The 27,360-nt window shown below is 35.4% G+C and overlaps 1 protein-coding gene and 1 pseudogene across 2 annotated transcripts in view; both read left to right on the plus strand.

Moving 5' to 3' along the window:
- The window catches only part of LOC141549692 (Fanconi anemia core complex-associated protein 24 pseudogene), a 69,816-nt pseudogene extending 52,295 nt beyond the window's left edge, over window positions 1-17,521 (plus strand).
- Window positions 17,379-27,360, plus strand: part of LYN (LYN proto-oncogene, Src family tyrosine kinase) — a 130,185-nt gene continuing 120,203 nt past the window's right edge. The window contains exons 1-2 of one of the 2 annotated variants that reach the window (XM_074278535.1): window positions 17,379-17,517; window positions 17,662-17,721. The gene's annotated coding sequence lies outside the window, so the exon portion shown is untranslated. Of the gene's footprint in view, window positions 17,722-27,360 lie in introns of both variants that reach the window. The other variant, XM_074278544.1, reaches the window with a different exon arrangement.

The raw sequence follows: 27,360 nt of genomic DNA on the forward strand, positions 1-27,360 counted from the left end.
TCCTCTGGTCATAAATTCCTTCCTCCTCCACAGGTCTGAGAGGTAGACTATTCTCTGTTCCTCTAATCTATTTATGATCTCATTCTTTATGCCTAAATCATGGACCCATTTTGATCTTATCTTGGTATATGGTGTTAAGTGTGGGTCCATATCTAATTTCTGCCATACTAATTTCCAGTTTTCCCAACAGTTTCTTCCGAATAATGAATTTTTGTCCCTAATGTTGGTATCTTTGGGTTTGTCAAAGATTAGATTGCTATAGATGTACCCTTTTTTGTCCTTTGTATCTAATCTGTTCCACTGATCTACCGTTCTATTTCTTAGCCAGTACCAAATGGTTTTGGTGACTGCTGCTATATAATATAGCTTTAGATCAGGTACACTTAGACCACCTTCCTCTGACTTTTTTTTCATTAGTTCCCTTGCAATTCTCGACCTTTTATTCTTCCATATGAATTTTGTTGTTATTTTTTCTAGGTCATTAAAATAGTTTCTTGGGAGTCTGATTGGTATAGCACTAAATAAATAGATTAGTTTGGGGAGTATTGTCATCTTTATTATATTCGCTCGGCCTATCCAAGAGCACTGAATGTCTTTCCAATTATTTAAATCTGACTTTATTTTTGTGGCAAGTGTTTTGTAATTTTTCTCATATAATTCCTGACTATTCTTTGGTAGATGGATTCCCAAATACTTTATACTCTCAACATTTGTTTGGAATGGAATTTCTTTTTTTATCTCTTGCTGTTGCATTTTGTTGGTGATATATAAGAATGCTGAGGATTTATGTGGATTTATTTTGTATCCTGCCACTTTGCTAAAATTCTGAATTATTTCTAATAGCTTTTTAGCAGAGTCTTTAGGGTTCTCTAAGTATACCATCATGTCATCTGCAAAGAGTGATAGTTTGATTTCCTCATTTCCTACTCTAATTCCTGAGATTCAATGATTCTTTATAAAATAATCTAAAAATATGTTTCCAATAACAGTCACTTAGACCTCCAGCACAAAGCAATCTTAAAGAAAGTGAGCATGTCTAAACAAATATTCAAATAAAGATACTATACAACATCAGAGAATTTATAGGATCTTTCCTTATATTAAGGACATGTTTCGTAGTCATAGTTTAATATCCATTGTTTTAAAATAAGTAGGCATTGTTGCAAAATATGTGAGGCATAATGCAGTGTTTGTTAACTCTTATCATATAGGCTTCTTAGCCTTTTACAAAACTTTGCTTTTAAAAATATTTTTAAATGTTTTACTGATATCTTTTATATTTAAATTATATTCATTCCTAGCTGTTTCTCTCCACTATTTTCATCCCCCACCAAATGAATCTTTCCTTGTAACAACAATAATCAGTCAATTTAATTAACAATTTATTTACCAAGTAACTATAACAATATTGTAGTGACCATGTCTAACACTGATATAGTATATGTGATATTCTGTCTGTCTAGAATTCCCCCATCTATGAATTGATAGATACCCATTTTATTTCTAATTCTTTGCTACTATTGAAAGAGACAGTTTTTATTGTTGATCTCTTTGAGGATATACACACCACAGCATGATTCAAAGATCAAAGGATATGAATAATTTTGTCATTTATCTTGCACAATTCCAACTTATTTTCTGGAACAATGGGACTGATTGATAGTTTTGTCACAATATAATTAGTGTGCCATCTTCCCCAAACCCCCTTGTCACCAATTGTTTTGAGAAATATTCATTCTCCTAACCTTTTCTAAAAAGGCACACATAAATACTTTTCATTTTTCGTAAGTTATCTAATCACATCACTCCCATACTAATTATCACCACCAACACCCCATCCCCTCTTACATAGTTTAAAAAGAGCTGGGTCTAGTGATCCTCATAGGTTTCTATGTTAGGTTGTCATTGTCCATCCATAATTTCTGAAAAGGACCAATGATATCATGGGTTATGACTCCAATGTGAATTGGATTAAATGGGTAGAGTTGCACAGTCATCAACCTCTCTCTTACAAAGTTATTGAAGTCCAATAGCAAGACAAAAGTTAAGATGATTGGTGATGGCCCAGGATGCAGGGGATGACCTTGATATCTTCAATGTCTGACCATGCTCTAAGCATTCCACAGTGTCTGCTTTAGCTGCCTTCATGGCTGTTTGAACAAACTGTTCTCATCCACTCACTCTGGAGAAGTATTCACATGTTTGGTGATTTATTCACATTCCCCTAACTCACCAATAGGTTTGAGATCTATTGGTTACCTTCAACCTGGTTTAGCTCATCATGCTAAGATGGTTTTACTGAGATATGGCCATTGTGAATTCTACAGCTTCTTGGAGGCACAGGTGAGAGTTATGTAAAAGTGAACATTAAAAGTGGATGAGCAGCCCTTAAATGAATCGACAAATCCTCACATGAGAGGTATTAGTCTACAGAAGCTTAGTTACATATGGCATATATACTTGCTATGCTTTCAGCAAGTCTAGAAATATTTTCTGAAATTCCCATAGTACTTCCCATTTGAAGTTCAGTTTTTAACCAAATGAATAATTTAGTTTTCAAATGGCAATCAAGCTTCTTCTGATAGTAAAAGTGAATACATCTTAACTTATTGGATCTTATTTTCCACTTAGTAATTCTGATCCATCACGTAGAATTGGATTTTAACATGTAGCTGAATGAACTACAAATAGTGTAAACAAGGAACAATCTGTGATATAATAGTTATTTTAGTATAGTAGCATCCTTAGAACTTTATAATAACATATAAAAATAAATAGAACTTCTAAGGAACATTATATATAAACTATTGAACTAACAATGCAAGACACACCCAGAGTCAGGAGCATATTTTATCAAAGTTTTTATCACCCAATGTCACATAGCCAAATTTTGACCTTTCTAATAAAAAGGACCTGGGATAGGATCATAGGATAGAAACACTGATATAAACTGCCAAATTATAAGGCACCAAGGAGATTATAATAATTCAGGCAATCTTTATTATAAGGATTATTTATGATTTTTATTTTTGTTTTTGTTCACAGCCTTAGTGCTGTCATGGCATTGCCAAGATCAGAATGCTGGAGTTAGGCCAACATAGCAACATAAAGGATTTTGTTACATGAAAGTGGTAAATTTGTAAAGCACATCTGAGACATTTGTTTACTCCCAATTACAAAAGAAGGTAAGATTGTTCATGAGTCATTCTACTCAAATCAATCTGGAATCCCAAGCAGAGTCTCTAAGTTGGATTTGTGCTACTGTGTATCCCTAAATGAGAGCAGTGTAGGACTCAGGGATATATACACTTTTAATATGCCCTTGCTGTGTCCTTTTCACTACTGGTTTGCTTTAGTATCAATAAATTATATTCATGTAAGTTTACTAAATGGGAACAGTATCAATTTCCTTCATATACTCAGCTCAATCCAGAACTCTTCCTTCAGGACCTAGCATAGTGATAGAATAGATGTTAAATGTTTGCTGAATACAACTAATGTTTCCTTTATTCTTTTGAAGGTTGTGAGCAGGTAACTGTGTGGCAAAAAAAAAAACAAACAAAAAAACAAAAAAAAAAAAAAAACTTGTGGTTGGAACATTTATGAGTAGCATCATAATCAAATATAACATAAGAAAGTTAATTTGGCTATATAGTCAACAATCCACATAATTGCCATTTTATCCCATGGTAATTATATTATACGAATTCAATTTTCTTTAATTTTCTGGTGACCATAAAAAAGCATTAATTTTTCATTTATTCAGCTTATTACTTATCCTTCTCTTCATTTCAAATACACAAAATTGTACTGATAGGTCTCATATCTTATTTCCATCAATCCAGTAGAGTGCCTCCTCATACTCAATTACTATGCTCCTGACCATGAGAGTTAGTCATTCATAAGAGAGGACATATTACAGGAAAAAAAGATAGATTTTTAAGTCCCCAACATATGAAGTCATGGATCAGAAGCAAGAGGATGGGGAAGCATGGGGAAGGCAAGGATGGGGAAAGAAGTCATGGGAAAAGAGCCAGGAGAAATAATTTCAGAAAGGGAAAGTACTAAAGAAAATATTCACTTGATTTAATGTTTTGTCTAGAGCTAGCCTTACCTATTCTACTCCTTATACAATTGCCATTTAATACTTTGCCTATTCTTCCCATCTAAATGTCATTTTCTCTACCTGAAGTAGTGGAAGGATGGGAATGAGTAAATCACTATCTCTATAATGACATTTAATCAAACACAGGGACAGGGCAGGGGAGAAAAAGGACAGGATAAAGTTGTGACCTCCAAACTGCATCTGATAGACTAGAAATGATCCAAGTCAAATATTTACTGGTATTCAATTTTTTTTCTACCAAAGATCTTTATTTCTGAAAACCTTTATAAGCTCCTAAGAACACATTTCTTCTTTTCTCTTCATTCTGATCCTTCTTTCCTCAGCTATCTTTCTGATGTGTGAGCCTAGAAAAACTACTACTTATTTTATCAATCTGAAGGATAATCATGTAAGAGACTAACATGAAACAAGTCAGCCTCTATGATGCAGCTATAATTAGAACAAACTGATGCTACACTGATAACTGGCCCTCCATCATTGCTTGAGAAGGGCTTAAACTTCTTAAACTTAAACATTTGCTATCCCTCTTTGCTGGAGAAATTTTATGTATATAGCCATATAAAATAGGTACACAAACCAAACAGTTATTGATAATAAGTTACAATTTTGGGATGCCCCCTTTTCTGCTATATGACCCCATGTACAGTTGCAACCCACAGTTTAAGCTTTGCTAAAAAATGAATCTTTAGCATATCATTCTATATACCTCACTACCTTTCATAAAGTCATACTAAAAACTTAACTTAAAGGAGTAGAGGAGTATGCCAGTCAGCCTATGCCTAATAATTCCAACAAAAAATTCTCATAAGATGACCAAGAGCCATACCAGAATATTAATAGGGCATTGATCCTGAGAATGTTCTATTTATAAAATCTACTATCACCCAGTGAAATTACTCCTAAGTTCCCAGACTTTTCCTCAATAGTGGTTAGAAATTTTTGACTTTTAGTTATTTTTACAATCTCATTGATTCCAAATCTCTGAATTCCTAAGAGGAAGCCATTCCACTCCCTAACACCTGCTATGTATTCACTTGTTCTTTTACCTCAATTCTATCCCATCTATGCCCTACTTATGTTTCTTCCACTGTGCCCTCTGAAATTCCATAATAAATAAGCTTCCCTTTATCTTGGGCCTGTTTCATTCATATTCCTTTCATTTTCCTGTACTCACAGAGATCTAGCATCCCTTGACATTTTTTCCAATATTAGTTGCACTTTCTGTAGTAATACCCAGTCCTTTTCATGAATCCCATCTGGTCAAACTCTGTCATACTAGTGATCCTCTCCCACAATACTGCATCTCCCTTCTCTTTTGCCTTTACATTGAGTGTCTCCCATGCCTGAAATAACCTATTCCATTCCCTTGCCTTGCCTTTTAGTTTCTCTGTCTTTTGTCAAGAGTCTGTTCAAATTTCACTTTTTGTTAAAGTTTTCTATCAATGCTCCCAGCTATTAATGAATTCTTTTCAGATTAGTTGCTCTACTCCATATATATCATGTGGGTTTCATTCTTTACATATTGTTTCCCCCATTAGAATTAGAAGTTCCTTGAGAGCAGGACTATTTTCTGTAATTTTTTGCTTCCACATTAGCACAATGCCTTTAGTATTTGAATGTTTATTGATGGTGACCATTTTGTCTCTCTTTACCAGATTATAAATTTCTTTAGGTCAGAGACCATTTCATCTTGTGTTTGTGTCCTTAGCACTTAACACAGAGCCTGGCACATAGGTAGGTGATTAGTAAATGCTTATCAACTGATTAATTGTTTGATGGTCCAAGGCAAGTCTTCTCTGATTTATAGAATACAGCTGGTCTTCTCTTGTGGGTTTATTTGTTACTTATTATTTACCTATTGCTTTATAAGACTTCTTGATTCTTTTTCTTAAGCATTCTGCAAACCTTCTGTGTTCCACATGTTAATATTGTTTCAACCAATAAACTATCAACAGATATTTACCGTGTTTCCCGATAATAAGACACTGTCTTATTATTTTTTTGGGACTAAAAAACACCAGAGGGCTTATTTTCAGGGGAGGGCTTATTTTATCCTCCATCATGCCCCTTTTATCCTCCATCATGCCCATTTTAGCCTCCATCATGCCCCTTTTATCCTCCATCATGCCCATTTTAGCCTCCATCATGCCCCTTTTAGCCTCCATCATGCCCCCTGAGTGCTTATTTTATTCTCCATCGCTTACTGAACTTACCGAGTTTTTAGATGGTCCTGTCTCAGCTCTACTCCGCGGCGCTGCTCTCAGTAGCGCCAGCAAGCAAATCACCAGGGAAGAAGAGGATGACGCGCTCACTGCTGCAGCTCTGATTGGATGCAGCTCGGAGCGCGACGTGCGTTTCACCCGGGAGGGGAGGGCGGCGCTGCTTACTGAAGGTACCGCTACGCAGCATATAGCGCAGGGGATCACCATGATGACCGTTTTCATAGTAAGTTCGATAGGGCTTATTTTCGGGGGAGGGCTTATTTTAGCGGAATATTAAAGAGTATGTGGGTGTCTTATTTTCAGGATAGGTCTTATTATCGGGGAAACACGGTAGTAGATGAGCCCTCTGCTCAGCATAGGTGCTGTGGAGACACCAAAATGGTATCATCCCTGTTCTCAACATCCAGGTCTATTCCACATTGACAGATATAAACAATACAAGACAACACATGATTAAGTGCTAAATTAGGCAACACTGACTGCAGATGAGACAGGAAAAATTCAGAACTTGTTGGAGGTGGTCAGACATGCTTGACTTTCCATGATCCCTATTTGGGGATTTCTTGGAAGAGATATTGGAGTGGTTTGTAATTTCCCTCTCCAACTCATTTTAAAAATGAGGAAATTGAGACAAACAATGTGACTTTTTTCAAAATCACATAGCTAATAATGTCTGAGGACAAATTTGAACTCAGGAAGATGAGTCTTCCTGACTCCAGACTTGGCAATCTATCCCATTATTTATATCACTTGTCTATCCCATTCAGAAGGAGAGAAAGAGTTAAATGAGGTTGGAAACAGTAAAGGAAGGCTTTTCTATAGAGTAACAATGACTTCAGTATCACAAATAACCATTCTAAGTCTCCATGATGTCATTGGTATAAGTGATTCCTCCAATGATATGGATTGAAATTCATTCATTAATTCAGGGATTTTTAACCTGAGCTTTATAGACCCCAAAGTTAACTTTAGATAGATGATAGGGGTTCTTGTGAAATTGATTCAAAATACTTTAATAACCAATTTATAAAAATTGTTTCCTTTTTAATCTTGTGCATAATTTTTTAAATCAAACTTGTGATTTTATATTATATTATGTATCAATTCCTAGTGTACCTCTTTTTCCCCAACTTACTTTTTTTAAAAAAGCTTTTTATTTTCAAAACATATGCATAAATAATTTTTGACATCTACCCTTGCAAAACTTTGTTCCATAACAAAGAAAAGATTAAGAACCTCTGAGTTAGCAGACAGTTTAATGAGGTGCCTTGGCCAGAAACAATTTATTAACTGGAGAAAAACCCTTGGGTGATGAATTATTTTATGGTAATCTGAGGATTACTGAAATATCCTACAATTCTGGTCCAAACTCAATGTCTTTATGACTGTGCAGGAATTGCCAAAGCTTTTGTTCTATAATCATAGCCTTTAAAAAAAAAAAGATCCAGAGTCATTCTTCTACCATGATGAAGCACAAGAGTAAGCACTTCAGTAGGATTAAAAATGATACTTTATATGAATTCACTTTTATATAGAATTTCATATAGTTATTCCTTCCACATTGCAACTTTCCCCATTGCAGTTTTGATATATCAAGGATTGGCATAAGAAATTAAGTAGAATTTTTGGGAGTTTTGTGGAAGTTTCAGATTACATGCAAAGGTCAGCAGATAACACAGAAAATGTTTAGAAGCTTAGAAATACATAAAATATATCTATAGTATTATATAATATCAACATTTTATCTCTTTATACTATAATAATTTAGATTTCTTCTTTGGCACAAAGGAAGGAACAAAAAAATTTACATGAATTTTTCAGATTTGGGGGAGGGGGAAGGGAGCAATTCTAATCCAAGTGATGTGGAAAGGATAACTATAGTTTATAAAGCACTTACCTTCCTGATGCCCTTCCAGCATAGCTACCTTGAATATTCTCATTTTAGAGATTAGGAAACCAAGGCTCAGAAAAGTTAATACCAAAGTCAAAATGGTAGCAAGAAGGAAATAAATGCCTTTGACTCCAAGTGTCTTGTTCTTTATATTATGATATGCTTTTTTTTTTTTCAGAATAAATTTGGGATAGATAGTGAAAAAAGGAAGATGTTCCAGAAAAGGAGACAAAAGTGAAATCTTGGAAATGAGACTTGCTGCACTGGTGTGTGTGTGTGTGTGTGTGTGTGTGTGTGTGTGTGTGTGTGTCCTTGTCTTCCTCCAACCCATGAAATATGAGTATCCTCCAAGTCTCTGATCTTGGCATTTTTCTCTGCCTTTGTAATATTCACACTCTTGATGATCTCGTTTACTTTTGTGGTTTTGTTTACCAACTCTGCATATGATTTGGAGATCTATAATTTTTTTCTCCAATCTTTAGGAAAGTACTAATTCCTTATATACAACTTACTAGAAAGTCTTACATGGAAATCCTACTAGTCTCTAAAATTAATACATTTAAAATAAATTCATTGTCATCTTTTTCATGAAATCTGTTACTCCAACTCACACTTTTGAAGATGGCATCCCATTTTTCCAGTCATTTGGGCTAGATAATTTTTTTTTGCTCTTTTTTCTTTAGGCTAACACATCCAAATGGTTTCAACTTTTGTAATTTCTACTTTTAAAATATCTCTCACATATATCCTCACTCCCTCAAATTTCACATTCATCCAGGATTCTATCTATTCTATCCTATATTACTTGTAAATTAGGCAAAAGGATTTGGTCTTCTAATTGATCCCATTTCCTTCAGTCTATCTGCTTCAGAAATACATCCTTTCTATCTTTTAGCTAAGACCTTTATTTAAAAAGACCTTGAAACTATATGGAATCTTATAGAAAAAGGTAAAGGATCCGAACTTCCCTCTTTCCCCTTTATTTTGCTGGTAGAGAATCTGGGGTCCAAAGAGATCAAGTGGCTTGCCACAATCATTTTATAAAGAATGGAACTGGCATTATGACTCTCCAAATTAGTGCTATTATATATTGATTAATTAAAAATCCTGATTCTGAGAATGAAGAATTTTAACAATTTGAATCCAATCTACATCTCCAGACTTCCTCTAAACTCCTACTCTAGAGTACTCAGCATTGCAACCAATCTGTATTGGTCTCTTTCTCCAAGTCTTATCTCATTCCTTCCTATCCCTGTGTCCTGGCTTATACCGACCATCCCACTCCCATGCAGTAGAACAAACACCCCCTTTCCACTTCTGTTTGCTGATATTTCTTGCTTCCAGGTCAAATTCTAGTGCATTTTCCTCCAAGAAGCTTTCTGTGATCTCTTTCTGATATGTCCTCAAGATGAAATTGATTTTTATTTCCTCACCTTTTTCATAGAACTGCCTGAACCTCCCACAGACTAATATTGATGCACAAAGAACCAATTAGCCAATTTAGGTGTTTGACTAAACTGCATGGAAGATAAAAAAGAAGCATAGATACATAAAAATGTCATAATCCTGAAAAAATTATGTAAGCAATGACAACAACAAAATTTTTTAAATAGCTATACTGGTGGCAGCTATATGGCACAGTGGATGGAACACCAGCTCTAAAGTCAGGAGGACCTGAGTTCAAATCCAACCTCAGATACTTAGCACTTCTCAGCTGTGTGATCTGGCGAGTCATTTAACCCCAATTGCCTTTAAATGTATATGATCAATAGATAGGCAGATGGAGAGAATATGCCATGCATTGTATACTTAAATTTTAACAAAGCTTTTGATGGAGTTTCCAATGCCATGCTTGTGCTCAAGTGGGAGAGAATTGACTAGATGTTATTAAATTATATGGATTTGGAACTGAATGGATGATTGGATGGATGATCATTAATGAGCTGATGTAAGCTTGAGGGAAGTCCCTGGGAAAGCATCCCACAGATCTGGATCTTCAGCTGTTACTGTCTTTTTTGCTGCTGAGAACTACTTACTAAAGAATGGAGAGCTACTCTATTAATAGTTTGGACATTAAATGAATAATGGCAGTTAATGGTGATAGTAGTGTAGAATGCATACTTGTTTGTATTCCATTCTCAACTATGAAGAAGGAAGTCAGTAGAATTGTTTGTCCCTTTAGTTCATCAACACATAAACCTGAGGCAGGAACTAAAAATGTATACTATTGTAGGGCCCAGAATTAAATTAGAGATGATAGTAAACTAGATAGTTTAAATACCTTCTAAACAACAGGTATTTATTTAAAATATTAGATTTAATAGATTGTGTCTGATAAATCGAATGGTATTTTGAAGAATCCCAAGTTGATTTTCAGTTAAAAAAATCCATTTTTTAAAAGGCAAATATTCTCTTAGAGGTACTACATGATTATAAATCTTGAATACAATAATCTCCAAAGAATCAACATGGTGAGTAACACAAAAGCCAATGGAGAAATACATAGAAGTAGATTGTAACATATTCCAAATATGTTGAAGTGGAATAACTTATTAAATTGAGGAAATCTGATCACATGTTGGAACAGAAAGAAAAAAAGGCAGGCCAATCAGATAAGGGAAAATAGATGCTTAACTGGTACTCATGAAATTCAAAAAGACCTGGAGGAAAGCCTCCAGAATATTGAGATGATGCTCTGTGAAAAATCTTGGATATATACAAACCATATATAGAATGAGAATATAGGGACAAGTTGTCATCTTAACTAATGATTTTAGTGAAATATTGAGATAAATACATTGAAATACCTAAATGTTCTCTTATATTCTTATTTGGAAAGACCACATCTGAAGTACCATGTTTAGTCTGGCACTTCACATTTTCTTTTGTTTTTTCCCTTTTATTTTTATAAAGCCTTTTCTTTTCTTTTCTTTTTTTTTTTGTTTTATTAAAGCTTTTTATTTTCAAAACATATGCATGAATAATGTTTCAACATTAACCCTTGCAAAACCTTGTGTCCCATTTTTTCCCTCACTTCCCCCAACCCCTCCCCTAGATGGCAAGTTATCCAATATATGTTAAACATCATAAAGTATATGTTAAATCTAATATATGCATACATATTTATATAATTATCTTGCTGTACAAAAATCCAATCAAAAAGGGGGAAAATGAGAAAGAAAATAAAATGCAATCAAATGACAACAAAAAGGGTGAAAATGCTATATTGTAATCCATTCTCAGTTCCCATAGTCCTCTCCCTGAGTGCAGATGGCTCTCTTCATCACAAAATCATTGGAACTAGTCTGAATCATCTCATTATTGAAAAGAGCCACATCCATCAGAATAGATTGACGTATAATCTTGTTGTTGCTGTGTACAATGGTCTCCTGGTTCTGCTCATTTCACTTAGCATCACTTAACATCATTACAGGAAGCATTTACTTCCGGTAAGTCTTTCCAGGCCTCTCTGAAATCATCCTGCTGATAATTTCTTACAGAACAATAATATTCCATAATATTAATATACCATAACATATTCAATCATTCTCCAACTGATAGGCATACATTCAGTTTCCAGTTTCTTGTCACTACAAAAAGTGCTGCCACAAACATTTTTGCATACATAAGTCCCTTTCCCTCCTTTAAGATCTTGGGGATATAAGCCCAGCAAAAACACTGCAAGATCAAATGGTGTGAACAATTTGATACCCCTTTGGGCATAGTTCCAAATTGCTCTCCAGAATGATTATATCAGTTCACAACTCCACCAACAATGGATTAGGGTCCCAGTTTTCCTACATCCCATCCAACATCCATCCTTATCTTTTCCTGTTATCTTAAAAGCTTTTTATTTTCAATAAATACATGCATAGTTTTCAACATTCACCCTTAAAAAACCTTGTATTCCAATTTTTTTTTCCTCTTCTCCCACCCCCTCCCTTAGATGGCAAACAATCTAATATATGTTAAACATGTGCAATTCTTCTATACACATTTCCACAATTATCATGATGCACAAGAAAAATCAGATCAAAAAAGGAAAAAAAAATGAGAAAGAAAACAAACCCAAGCAAACAACAACCACCAAAAAAGGTGAAAATACTACGTTGTGATCCACACTCAATCCATGCCACAGTCCTCTCTTTCTGTGCAGATGACTTTCTCCATCACAAGATGATTGAAACTGCCCTGAATCACCTCCATCAGAATTGATTATTGTATAATCTTGTTGTGGAGCATCACATTTTCTTTTCTTTTTATTTACAAACCATATGAATGGGTAATTTTTCAACATTTACCCTTGCAAAACCAGATTTTCCCTTCCTTCCTCCCACCCTCTCCCCTAGATGGCAGGTAGTCCAATATATGTTAAATATGTTAAAATATATGTTAAATCCAATATATGTTGTATTTAATTTATACTTTAACATATTTAACATGTATTGGCCAACCTGCCATCTGGGGGGGAGTGGGGAAGGAGGGGAAAAATTAGAACAAAAGGTTTGGCAATTGTCAATGTTGTAAAATTACTCATGCATATATGTGGTAAATAAAAGCTATTAATAAAAAATCCAATATATGTATACATATTTATACAGTTATCTTGCTGCACAAGAAAAATCAGATCAAGAAGGAAAAAAAATAACCTGAGAAAGAAAGAAAACAAAATGCAAGCAAACAACAGAAAGAGTGAAAATGCTATCCACACTCATTTCCCATAGTTCTCTCTCAGAGTGTAGATGGCTCTCTTCATCAATGAAGAATTGGAACTGGTTTGAATCATCTCATTTTTTTAAGAAAGCCACATCCATCAGAATTGATATTGTTGTAGCCATGTACAATGATCTGCTGATTCTACTCATTTTACTTAGCATTAGTTCATATCTCTCCAGACCTCTCTGAAATCATGCTGTTGGTTGTTTCTTATAGAACAATAATATTCCATAACATTCATATATCATAATTTATTCAGCCATTCTCCAATGATGGGCATCCATTCAATTTCTAGATTTTAGCCACTACAAAAAGGGCTGCCACAAACATTTTTGCACATGGGGATCCCTTTCCCTCCTTTAAGATCTCTTTGGGATATAAACCCAGTAGAAACACTGCTAGATTAAAAGGGTAGGAGCATCACATTTTTGAATAATATGTTGAATTGAAGTAACCAGGATGTTAAAGGGATAGAAAATCATGCAATGTTAGACTCTAAAGAGGTTTAGCCTAGAGAACACTTAGAGAACCATGATATCTCTCTTTAAGCATTTGAAGGATTATCAGGTGGAAGGCAGATTACACTTATTCTTTTTGACCTGAGGGCAAAACAAGGAATGATGGGTGGAAATTGTAGAATGGAAGTTTGGCTTGATATGAGGAAAAACATCCTTACTTTCAGAAATATATAGGCTATCTCTGAAGGTTTCAGATTCTCTTTTACTGAATGTCTTTAAGATAGCAAGTGCTTAATAAATGTTTGCTGAATTGAATTAAAATTGAACAAACTAGATGATGAAGGTTCCATACCTAGGTTTTGCAGGAGATTATTAGTAAGATATTAGAAATTCCTTTCAACTCAGATTCTGAGGTTATTCTTTGTATAACTTAGGAGGCAGTAAAGTATGGTGGTTACAGAATTAGACTTAAGGTCAAACACTAGACCTCAAAACACTTTATATATGTGATGCTGAGCAAAGTATTTAACTTCTCTCAGACTTACCTGTATTGTTACCTGTAAAAATGGCATAATAATATCTGTCATGGTTACTTCACTGGGTTATTGGGAAGATTCATTATTTGGAAAATGAGGAAAATTATAAGTTGTATTTACTTCAGGGTTATTGTGAGGAAATAATAAGATTATTTATGTAAAGTGTTCCACAAATCCTAAAGGACTATAGAAATTTTAGTTACTTTTCAAATCCATTGACTTGTTAGCTATTGAAAGCAGAATCTTTGTCATAATTAAACTCCCTTTTCTAACCCCAGTTCCTTTATCAGAGGCCTTTCACATAATAGATTTGGTGGTGTTAAAACTATATATCTTTAAAACTCTTGCAGAAAAATTTAAAGTATTGAAACAGGAAGAAAAACAGGTACAGATGGTCTAAGACAGGGCTTCTTAAACTTTTTCCACTCACTACCCTTTTTAGCCTGAGAAATTTTTATTTGATCCCAGGTATATAGATATATCACAGATATTTAGGTATAACTATACAAATCAAACATTTACTGATAATAAATAATAATTTCTTGGCCTCCACATTCACAGAATGGGATAATGAACCACAGTTTAAAAAGCTGGGCTCTACCACAATGGTCTCCAAACAGTTTTTATTATGCACCTTTATCGGTACAAAAAAAAAATCAGTATGCATTCCTAATTTAAGCTATTAAAGTTGTTATTAAAACTTAAAACTGCACTAAGCCTTTGATATATATTATGAGTATCCACGTTTATAAATTAAATGTACATACTATTGTATTAATATGTACATAAAACACGGTAAATAAAAATTAAGAAGGTGAAACAAGCAATATTTTAAACTTTATTTCTTTTTTTTTTTATTCATTTTTCCAAATTATCCCCTCCCTCCCTCCACTCCCTCCCCCCCATGGCAGGTAATCCCATACATTTTACATGTGTTACAATATAACCTAGATACAATATATGTGTGTAAATACCATTTTCTTGTTGCACATTAATTATTAGCTTCCGAAGGTATAAGTAACCTGGGTAGATAGACAGTAGTGCTAACAATTTACATTCGCCTCCCAGTGTTCCTTCTCTGGGTATAGTTATTTCTGTCCATCATTGATCAACTGGAAGTGAGTTGGATCTTCTTTATTAAACTTTATTTCTTAATGACATAAAAGCCTTTTCATTTTTGAGAATATGATTGAATATGCTTCATTATTTAAAAAAAATAAACTTGTATATACATTGAGAATAGGATAAACCTGTAATGGTTAGTATTCATTAAATTAATGCGTGATCTATATGGCTAACCAAACTGGTGAATTTCATGTTTGTATACTTTTTTATTGAAAAATATGCAATGCCACAATTTAATTATAGGTCATAACTGTCAATAAGCAGAACAGTTTTTCATCAGGAGTCATGTTTCTTGGTATATTGATATTCACTATAAATAAAGCAACAACAAAAGCAAAAGTGAATTGTCTTTAATTCATCTTAGCAGGGAGCTTTCCATATAAGTTCATTCCTCTTTTTTCCTCTGATTCTGCTTAATGTATTACATCCGAGCTTAGTTTTCTATTCATGTTTGGATATTTTAGTTGTATTTTTTGTATGAACATGAGAAACAACAAGACCAGTTTGGCAAGATCTTGAAATACTTGAAGGGGAGTAATGTATAATAAGGCTAGAAAGGTAGACTGCAGCCAAGTTGTGAAGGGCTTTAAATACCAAACAGAAGATTTGATACTTGATCCTCAAATTAACAGAGAGCTGTTGGAATTTATAGGGTACTAGGGATGACTTGGTCAGATTTAAACTTATGGAAAATTACTTTGACATATGTGGGAGTAGAAACTGCAATAGGGAGAGATGAGGCAAGGAAGCCAATCAGAATCCCATTAAACTGTTCAGGTAAGAGAAGATAAGCGCCAAAAATAGGGTAATGGTTGGTGTGAGAGAAGAGAATAGAGAAGGGAACAAAATGAGAGATGTGGATTTAGAAATGACAAGATTTGCCAGCTTCTTGAATGTGTAGGATAAATGAAAGTGAGAAGTCAAAGATGACTCCAAAGTTTCAAACCTGGATGACAAAGAATTGTGATGGCCCTCAACAGAGATAGGAAAGATAGAAAAAGGATTGGATTTCTGGAGAAAGATAATGTAATGCAAAATGCAACCCTTTCATTTGGGATAATACTGTGAGATTTGTTCTATCCCAGAAGAAAAGAAGAGGTTAGGGCTTTTGTTTATCTATTACACTTCCTTGGAGTGGAGAGACTGTCTGTGAGACTGAGTCTGTGAGACTTAGGAGCTTCTGTCTATGGAAAGGACCCTAAGGAAAAGGGTGAGGATATGTTAAGAAGTTGGAGAAGGATTTTCATCAAGGCCCCATTGTGCAGTTGGTGCCTTTGGGATTAAGTTATAATTGTCCTGAAGGGGTAGGATTGTTTAGAGTTTTCACAGCTGAGGTCGTGTTAGGCTGTAATGAGTAAAGGACATAGGCAAGGCTGTTTCAAAGTGAAATCCCACCACTAGCTCCTGGAAGGAGGTTGGGATGTGATCTAGGGAATTGAAGTGAAACATGGATTCTGCTTCCCTTGTGAAATGATAAACAAATTACTTAACTATTTGGGCCTCAGGTTTCTCTGTAAAAAGGATTTTCATGTGCTCTAGCATCCTAAATTCCATTCACGTTCTTCCTTTTTAAAAATCTATCTGGTTTTTGGTTTTGGTTTTGGAGGTTTTTTTTGGTTGTTGTTTGTTTTTGTTTTTGGTTTGTTTTTGGTTTGGGGAACTTGTCACAAGATGCTTTGCTTCACCTGAGTAGCTTAGCAATTTATAGTCTTCGAGACTTGCCCGGGGCTAGTGACTTGCCCAGAGTTATGTAGTCTAGTAGTGTCAGACACTACTTGAATAGAGGTGTTCCCGCTCCTAGACCAGCTCTCTAGCCAGAATATTGGATCTCGCGTTTCCAATGTCAAGCCCCCTTTCCTTTTCCCTGTATCAGAGGTAACAGTATAGCAGAAAGAAGCCCCAAATCATCAAACCTGAGTTCAAATCCTATGTCTGACACTAACTACTCAATGTAACTCTCTGCAACTTTATCTGTAAAATGAGGGGTATTAAGTGGTAAATTATTCTCCCAGGTCCCTAGCCAGCGCCAATCCTATAGATATCTTCCCCTCTTCCCCCACCAACTAAACTGAAAATCTCGGAGCTGCAGCTCCAATCCAGAGACCAGTCTTCACTTGGCTTTGCGCGGGTTCCCTCCCTCTCCCCCCTTTTTTTCTTTTTTCTTTAAGCTCCTTGGGATAGTTTCACAGAGTAAGACTTCAAGAGAAGAAGACCCAACGGACACCTCCCCCATTGAAGGCTGTGTATGCAAATCGAAATACCAGGAAGTAGCCGGGAACCTCTCAGCCAACCCCCAGAAACCCAGCTTAGTTCCTCTCTGGCTGCCAGGGGCTGGGTGCGCGAGCTTGCTTGGAAACTCTGGGGCTGCTCTATACTTTCTTTCTGACGCGGGGAAAAGTGACCACCCCTCATTCTCTGGTGGGCCTCTGACAGCTACAAAAAAGTAGGGGTTTTCCCCTTTCTGTCGGGAAATATTGAAACCCTTCCCCCGATCCCCGTTCCCTTTTCTCCTCCCTCTCCCTTCTTCCCCTTCCCCAAAGCCTTCCTGAGCTTCGCCTCCCTCACTCCCTTCCCCATCCCTTCTTAGGATTGGGCTGAAGTCACCGTGGAGCTCAAGCGCGGCACCCCAACTTTCCAAGCCAGGAGGGTGAGTAACGAAGCGGGATCGTGGGATTCCGTGAGTCGATCGGGATGGGATGGGAGGAGGCGGTGTCTCTGGGAGTGGCGCCCCGAGCTGCTTAGAGAGTAAAAGCCTTCGGTCTGGGCTCTAACTGCGGGACACAGATTTGCACAAGTCAGCAAACCATCTATCAAGCGCTTACTGTGTGCGGGGAGAACTGTGCTGAGACCAGGGCCGAAAAGCTGGCGAGTGGCCTAAGAACGGCTGTGTGTGTGTGTGTGTGTGTGTGTGTGTGTGTGTGTGTGTGTGTGTGTGTGTGTGTGTTTAGGGGCGCGGGAAAAGTGCCCGGCATTACAGAAAGGTGGGGGCAGTGTCCCTTAGCCAGCTGGAGTGCCCCTTCACTCAGCCCTTAACTAAGGTACCCTTAGGTTTCTTGATTACAGGCCCCCACCTCGCTTTCTTGGCCACTTATATTAAAAAAAAAAAAAAAAAAAAAAAAAACCGTGGGCGGCTGCAAATCGGACTGTTAGAACTAGGGCGGGAGGGAGGAAGGAGTGGGGGGGCAGGGAGGCGGGGCGAGAAATCTTTGCAGGTGTTTTACCTGTAGCAGGCTCCTAGCCCAGGAGGGGCGTGGTGTTGGGGGGGGGGGTTCGCTAACAGCGGGGGGCGGGGGAAGCCTCGGTGAGGTATTTTTTGTTTTTGTGTTATTTGGGTCTGAGGTGCGGAGTTGGATAGTAGGATTAGTTTGAACACTGTTCTCTGGGGCTGTGTGCTGGGCTCTGAGTGGAGGGTGGGGAGAGAAGAGTGGATGTTGTGGAACGTCCCTCCGACAGGTTGAAAAGGTTGCTGGGCTTTCTCCGCCTCCTGGGTGCCCTTCCAGAAAGTAAGGAGAAGTTCCCTTCACTTTCTCTGCGCTGGATTAGAGGGGTGGGGGCGAAAATGGGCAGAAGTTTAGTAAGGTAATTGTCAGCTTGAGAAATCCAATCAGTCCTCTACTCTGGGATCCCCAGAGAATGTAGCAGAGTTAGCTATTAGAGCTGGAAGGGATCATCTCCGTTTCCAGATAAGGATACCAAGGCCCAGAGAAAGGAAAGTCTCATAGGTAACGAGTAGCAAAGCCAGCATTCTACTCCCAAATCCTCTGAACATGATTTACTCGATCTCTGAACCGATACCAAACGTAAACTTTATTTTTTTTTTTTAAAACTGCATTTCGGGCTAGAGAGGAAACACAGTTTTATGTGGGATGTCCTCAGGGCTGCTGGTCACACAGTTATTGGGGAGCAGGGCTTTCGGACATCTGATAAACTTTCCAGCCCTTTAAGTGAAAAGGAAGCGAGAGTTATTTTGAGACTTCAGAGGTTTGCTTTTCCTTTGCACTGGGGGGAAGGGTGTGTAGCTCCAGTCCCAACTTTTTCCTGCATGATCTCGTTTGCTTTAGCTTTTTCCAGAGTGCAATTAATGCATTTGAACTTTTTTTGGTTTGATTTTTAAGTCAATTTTTGCAGAGAAGGTGAGAGGTATTTTAAAGATTCAAATTGCATCCAAATTCAATCAAATTGTTTGATTTCCAAGATAATAGAGTGGTAGGATTTTTGTTCAATTTGTTGTTTTCTAACTCAGTATTTAGTCTGTGACATGATTATGTTGCACAAATATTAGCTATTTTGTATTCACTATTTAATAAAAGCAGTCTTTGCATTGTATAATCTAATCCCTCTAACTAATGCCCAATAATAAATGCTCTAGAGTTGCTGTCACTATTCGGAGAATAAAGACAATATTTTTGCCTGAAAAAGCATTGCATATAGAAAAGAACATGTAGAAAAGAGTCACATATAAATAATGGAAATATAGAAAGAGTGAAGTGTCAGATTGACCATTTTCTTTATCTCATGTGTAGGAAAGGTATTGGTTTAATTTCATAAGCTCCTGATTATCCAAAAATCTACTTGAGTTTTTTTTTTTCTTATTCTATGAAAGTTTGGTGCCAAATGCTAACAGTTGACCTTTAATCAGCTAATCAGATTAGGTCTTTGAGTTGTAAAGATATGGAAAGAGACCTCAGGATCAGTTCCCTTTTTATTTGAATGAAAATTTTTTTTCGATGGAAAGACTGGTCAGATCAGTAAACAAATCATTGTGCTTATATTGCTTTACTTTTTTTTTTTATTGGGAAAGGAATTCTTTGGAATTTCAATGGTTTAAAGTGATTCAAGTTATTAGGATACTAAAAAAAAAAGTTTAAAATTTTATAATTTCAAATATTCTCCATGAAAATTTGTTTATCTGAAATAAATATAAATATAAATATACACATCTGGAGAAATAGATTTTTAAAGTGGATAGGATTTGGAGACAGGAAGACCTGAGTTCAAATTCGGCCATAGACAATTATTAGCTATCTGACTCTAGACACTTAGCCTTCTGTGCCTCTAAATTAGAAAGTTTAAATTTCCTAATCTGTATAATGGTTATAATAATAGTGAGAATCCAGTGAGTTAACATTTGTAAAGCTATCTACTTTAAAGTACAAAGAGTGCAGCCAGGAAGACTTGGGTTCAAGTCTATTCTGTACCACATGTTGGCTGTGTTGTCATAGTTGAATGTTGTGCAACCTCATTTAATGGCTTGGGAATCTATGCCACTCTCTGACTATTAGTTTCAGAGAAGGTGTGTTAACCTACCATTGAAGCTGTTTCTTTATCAAATAATTCTGGATACCAATGGAATGATCAAAGGTCCAGTTCTTATCCCTAAACATGTATTATATATAATGAGAAGATGTGAATATTGGTACTTAAAAGTTTGCTGAATTTAATTGTTAACAAATTTGTCCAAATCTGTATGCACAGATAGTGATCACTTAATATTATATTTTCTTCAGGTATTCATCAGGGATAAGATAACAATATTAACCAAAGCTGATAAATCAGACAAAAATATTCAGCAGGGACGGAGCTGTGTATCTGAAACTGCTTTGGTATCTTCCACTGGACCCATAATAGTAATAATATATTAGTTATTATATGCTTTTTTGTTTTTTCAAAGAGTTTTCATTTTCATTTTAGTTTGATCCTCAGAATAAATTTGAAAGGCAGACAGATATTTCCCACATTTTCAGAGGAAGAAAATTGAGTCACAGTGGTAGAAAGAATAAGCCAGGTCACATGACTACAATTCAGGTCTTTTAACTTCTAATCCAGTATTCTTTCCACTGTACCATATCATTGGCCACAGAAAAGACACTCAGTGAGCATGTCTTTTTAAAATATATTTTATTTTTCCAAATACATGCAAAGATAGTTTTCAAAATTCACCTTTTCAAAACCTTATGTTGCAAATTTTCTTCCTCTTAATTTCCTCCCCTTCCCCAAGACAGCAGAAATTCTGATATAGGTTAAACATGTGCATATTTCCCTATTCATCAAACTGCTGAAGAAAAATCAGATCAAGAGAGGGGAAAATGGTAGAAAGAAAAAAAAAAGTAAACAAGAAAAAAAGGTAGAAATATTATGCTTTGATCCACATTCAGTTTCCATAGTTCTCACTTTGGATGTGCATAGAACTCTCCATCACAAGTTTATTGGAATTGCCTTGAATCACCTCATTGTTGAAAAGAATCAAATCCTTGGGGCAGCTAGGTGGCGCGCACCAGCCCTGAATTCAGAAAGACCTGAGTTCAAATCTGATCTCAGACACTTAACACTTCCTAGCTGTGTGACTCTGGGCAAGTCACTTAACCTCAGCCTCAGAAAAAGGAAAAGAATCAAGTCCATTATAGTTGATCATCACATGATCATGAAGTTGCTGTGTAAATTTTTCCAGGATTTTCTGAAATCAGCCTGTTCAGTTAGCATATATTAATCTATTCTAGTAATGTGGATAGAGCTCTGGACCTAGAATCTGAATGTCCTGAGCTCTAATCCTACCTCAGACAATTACTTGGCTGTATGAACTTTTGCTCCTTGTAGAATGTCTACTAGCTTCAGGTTTTTTTTTTTTTTCATCTGTAAATTGGGGGTGATAATAGCACTTATCTCATTCACTTAGCTTTGTGGTCTTAGACAACTCACTTAAGCTTCCCTAGCCTCAGTTTCCTCATTTTCAAAATAGGGATAGCAATGGTATCACCTTTCTCCCAGAGTTGTGCTGAGGATAAAATAAGATATTTGTAAAGTGTTTTCAAACTCTTAGGCATAATATGGGCAGCTACATGGAACTATGAATAGAAAGCTGAATCTGAAGTTAGGGAAACATCTTCCTAATTTCAAATATAGTTTCAGACACTTACTAACTGTGTGACCCTGGACAAGTTGTTTGCCACAGTTCCTCATGAACTAGAGAAAGAAATGGCAAACCATCCCAATATGTTTGCCAAAGAAACCCCAAATAAAGTCACAGACTCTGACACAATTGAAATGAATGGATGACAACAACAATAAAATACAATGAGAGTACTGTCTATTATTGTTATTAATTTTGGATATTATCAGAAAAACTTTTCAGAGGGATTTTCTCAAGTCTTCTACCCCTATATAAGCCTCTATTGTACACTCAAAAGGACTGTTTTGAAAATAATCTTAGGAACTGACTTCCATTAGTTGCTTATGGGATTACAGAATCAATCTACTGCTAAAAGACACTATAGATTTTTTTTTTTTTTTGATCTAGGTGAAAGAAGAGATTCTTTGCCTCAGTTGCTACTTAGCCTTAATCACTAAATGGGTGTGGCCTCAGTCAAACTGAGACCTGTTGAAGGCCTTAGCTTAAAAAGGTCAAGGTTTCTCATTGCATTCAGGGCCATCTCCAGTCATCCTGATTTATATTTGGTCATTGGACCCAGATGGTTCTTGAGGGGAAAGTTAAGTGGGTAACCTCACACAGCCCTCCCTCAGTTAAATCCACTTCACTTGCATGTTATGACATCATCTCCCTGATGTCATGGTCCTCTTCAAGAAGGAAGAACAGTCAACAACAACAACATAAACAATGAAAATCCATCTTTCTAGTTTTGCCACAATGAGAATCTGTGGATATTAAACTTTTTTCTAGTTATTCAATTCAATGAATATTCATTAATAGTTGCTGAGTGCAAAGCAAGCATCATGGGAAATAGAAATTTTAGCTAAGACACATTCTTACCTACTGTGAGACTTAGCACAAGTTACAAACCCTTCCCTGTCACTGGTTTCCATTACTAAAATGACAGGTTTGGACTAAATTATTTCTAAAGTCTCATCTAACTCTAAATTGCAAGTTACCTAGAGAATCATAGCAGAACTGGAAATGGAAGCTGATTCTCCTCATGTAATATGTATCACATAAATTCTGATATATAAAATATTATATCACATATATTACATACATACATATTTATAAAACTATTTAGCAATTAAGACAATTATTTCCATTTCCAAGGCTCTAGCAAAGATCCCTTTCTTCTATTAAAAAAGTACATTAAGATGTAATTAATTCAACCACCATTTATCACATTTTTACATAAGGAGGACATAGTATTAACATCTTCCCCTGATTCTACGTTTCCAAAATGAGAAGTCTATTTTAAACTGGGCTTCATCTATCTAAGCTTGAGGTCTTTAAAGAAGAGGAGAGATGATGAAAGGAGAGATAGGATGGGCAGGAAACAAATTAATTAAATGAAGCTTGAAAGAGAAATTGATTAATAGGGAATATGATGAAGTTAGGGAGACTTAGTTTGAGAAACACTAAATTCTTGTGTTCAACAAATTCAGGAACTACTCCTTCCTAATTAGCTGTCCTTTATTACTGAATTTACTTAGTATAACCATGAACTAATTTTTAAAGTTATTTCAACAACTATACTAAAATTTAATTGATTTCCCTTGTAATCATACATAGAAATGTATATATAACATGTATATGTATGTGTATATATAGTATATATAGTACATATATGCCTTTATGCAATAATGTGTGTGTCTATATATATATATATATATATATATATATATATATAGTGTGTACATGTGTGTACTCATATAGTGTATGTGTGCTTGTGTGTGTGTGTGTGTGTGTTAAGAGATCCATAAGTTTCACCAGATTGTCAAAGGAGTCCAAGACACAGAAGTTTAAATACCTCTGTATAGAATATCCTATGGGTCATGGCATTTGGTGACCCTAGATACTGCTCTAAGCAGACATTTTTACCATGGCACTTCCCTGGCCTATAGAGCCTTTTTTTGTATCTTTTGCAGACTATAGATTCCCTTGAAATACCTGGAAAGCAGTTTCTTCTCTTGGGCTGTAATCACTTTTCTGTCATTCTAGAGAATGTATTATCATATATTTGGGAAGGGTGATGATGACCCATAGATTAAATGGAGGAAAATTAGAGGTGGTAGTGATCCTGGAATCAGGGTAAAATGTATCAAAATTAGCAGAAGACTCTAAAAGAAAATATTGAAAGCATCTCTTATTAATGTCACTAACAGTGAAAATTTCAGCAATTTTAGGGAATTTAAACATATAACTTCTGCATTTTCTGACAATTAAGTTACATAGCTTTATGGGTACTTTCTCTCCTCTCTCAAACCTCCACCATCCTGATTTATTTCTTATTAATTTTTTATCATTACTTTATTTTGACTTCCAAAATCTCTCTCTCCCTCCCAGTTCCTTCCCATCCATTGAAAAAGCAAGCAATAAGATGTCAATTATATGTGTTAGATCGTGCAAAACACATTTCTACATTAGATATATTTATTTAAAAAGCAAAAAAAGAAAGTGAGAAAATTATATTTCAATTTGCATTCAGAGTTCATCAGTGGTCTTTGTTAAGGTAGACAGCATTTTTTCATCTCGAGTCTTTGGAATTGTTGCTCATTGTATTGATCAGAGAAATAATGTCTTTTACAGTTGATTACCATTACAACATTGCTATTATTGTGCACAATGATCTGGTTCTTTTCACTTTATTTTGCATCACTTCACAATCATGTTTTGCTGAAATCAAAGCATTCTCATTCTTTCTTATTGCACCATCAATTCTCCATCCCAATCATATGCCCTAACTTATTTAACTATTTCCCAATTGATGAACATTCCCTTTATTCTCAGTTCTTTACCATCACAAAAAGAGTGGTTATAGATATTTTTGACAGATAGGTCCTTTTCCTTTGATCTCTTTGGGATGTAGATCTAGTTGTGGTCTTGCTGGATCAAAGGACATTCACAGTTTCATAGTCCTTTTGGCTTGATTCCAGATTATTCTCCAGAATTATTAAACTGATTCACCACTCAACAAACATTTCCTGAACATACTCTTCCCCCCTCCAGCATTTGTCTTTATTGATAGGTGTGAGGTAATATAGTATCTTAAAGTTGTTTTAATTTGCATTTTTCTAGTAGTGATTTAGAGTGTTTTTTAGAAATTTGACTATAGATAGCTTGATTTTTTTTCTGAAAACTACCTATTCATAATCTGAACATTTATAAATTGGAGAATAGCTATTATTCCTCTTAATTTGAATAAGTTCCCTATGTATTTTAGAAATGAGGCCTCTATCAGAAAAATTACTGTAAGAAATTTTAATATTACTTCATTATTTATGGTATCTTATTATAAAATGCAGTTTCTCTGATTATCCCTTTTAATTTAATTTGGTCTATTTTTGTTTTGTCTGATCATAATTGTTACTTCTGCCTTTTTAAAAAAATTCAGCTGTAGCATATTAGATTCTGCTCCAGTCCTTTATTTTTAACTCTGTCTATATATTTCTGTTTCAAGTGTGTCTCTTGTAAACAACATATTGTTGGTTCTGTTTTCTAATCCATTCTGCTATCTGCTTCTGGTTTATAGATTAGCTTATCCCATTCACATTCACAGCTTACAATTTCTCTGTACCATCCTTTTTGCTTATATTTCTTCCTCTGCTCATTTTATCTTGTTCCCCTTAAAATTCTATTTTGCTTTTAACACTGCCTTCCTTCATCTGCCCTCTCCTTTATCATCCTGCATTCCTTTCTTTTATCCCCCTTTACCTCCTGTTTCCCTATTAACTAAGTTACAGTATTATATACAACTGAATCTCTACTTATATTCCTTCTTCCTTGAACCAGTTTCTATGACAGTGAGGATCAAGCATTACCTGTCCCTTATTCCCCCCTCTATTATAAAAGCTCTTCTTTCATGTCTCTTTTATGAGAGAAAAATTTCTCCATTTTACTTTTTCCTTCTCCCTTCTCCCAGTGCATCTCTCTTTCTGTCATTCCTTCATTAGTTTTTTGAGATAATTCCAATATAATAGACTCAAATCTATGCCTTTGTTTATATAAATCCCTTTTAATTGTCAAAATAAAAATAAAGTTCTTAGGATTTGCATGAATCATCTTCATATTTAGGAATATAAATAGTTTAACTTTGTTGAGACTCTTATGATTACTTTTTCATGATACTTTTTTATGCTTTTTCTGGAGTCTTGTCTTTGAATGTCCTATTTTATATTTAGCCCTGGTCTTTTGATCAGAAATTCTTGAGAGTCCTCCATTTTATTAAATATCTATTTCCCTAGCCCCCAAAATAGAAATTTTGCTGGGTAGGCTATTATTGACTATAATCCTAGTTTCTTTTCCCTCCAGAGTAATACATTCCAAGCTCTTCATTCCTATGACATGAAAGTTGCTAAATCTTGTGTGATCCTTCCTGATTATGTCCCCACAATATTTGAGTTGTTTCCTTTTGGCCTCTTGTTCTGGAATTTGGCTGCAATATTGCTGAGAGTTTTATTGGGGATTTCTTTCAAGAGGTGATTAATGTATTTTTTTTTCAGTTTCTATTTCTAGATCTCTGGATCTAAGATATCAAGGAAGTTTTCCTTAATAGTTTCCTTAATAAATTTCCTTAATAATTTCTTGAAATGTGACATCTTGATTCTTTTTTTGATTATGGTTTTCAGGTAGTCATACTTCTTAAATTTCCTTTCCTTCATTCATTTTCCAGATGAGTTGTTTTTCCTATGAGGTATTTTATTCTATTCTATTTATTTTGTTTGTTGTTTTTTTGATGTCTTATGAAATCATTAGCTTCCAATTGCCCCATTCTAATTTTTAAGGAATTATTTTCTTCAGGGAGATTTTGTACCTCTTTTTGTGTTTCTTAAAGAGCTCTTTTCTTCAGGGAATTTTTATACCTTCTTTTCCATTTGACCTATTTTTCTATTTGAGTCCTTTTCTTCAGTTAATTTTTTTTTTTGCCTCTTTTACCAAATTTCTCTTTTCTTAATTTTTTTGTATCACTCTTTCCCCCCCCAATTATTCCTCTACCACTTTCTATCTTTCGCAGGAATTCTTATCTCCATTAGCATTTTTCTTTGAGGCTTTAGTTGTAGGTGTTTTTTCATTAAAGTTTTCTTATAAGTTTAATTTTGATCTTCTTTGCCACCAAAGTAACTTTTATGGTAATTTTTTGTTGTTATTGCTGTTTGTTCATTTTCCAGCCTTGAATTTGAACTTTATGCTAACATTAAATTCTGCTCATGATGGGGGTAGGAAGACATGAATCCTGAAAGTCTGAAAGTTTTTGGTGCTTCCAAGATAGTGTGACCTTGGCAGAGGTATAGTCATTGTTATACTGGTCTGAACTTTACTCAGGAAAAGGCCCTGATTCCCTGCAACCACAAGCAG

Source organism: Sminthopsis crassicaudata, chromosome 1 (assembly GCF_048593235.1).
Source record: "Sminthopsis crassicaudata isolate SCR6 chromosome 1, ASM4859323v1, whole genome shotgun sequence".
NCBI lineage: Eukaryota > Metazoa > Chordata > Mammalia > Dasyuromorphia > Dasyuridae > Sminthopsis > Sminthopsis crassicaudata.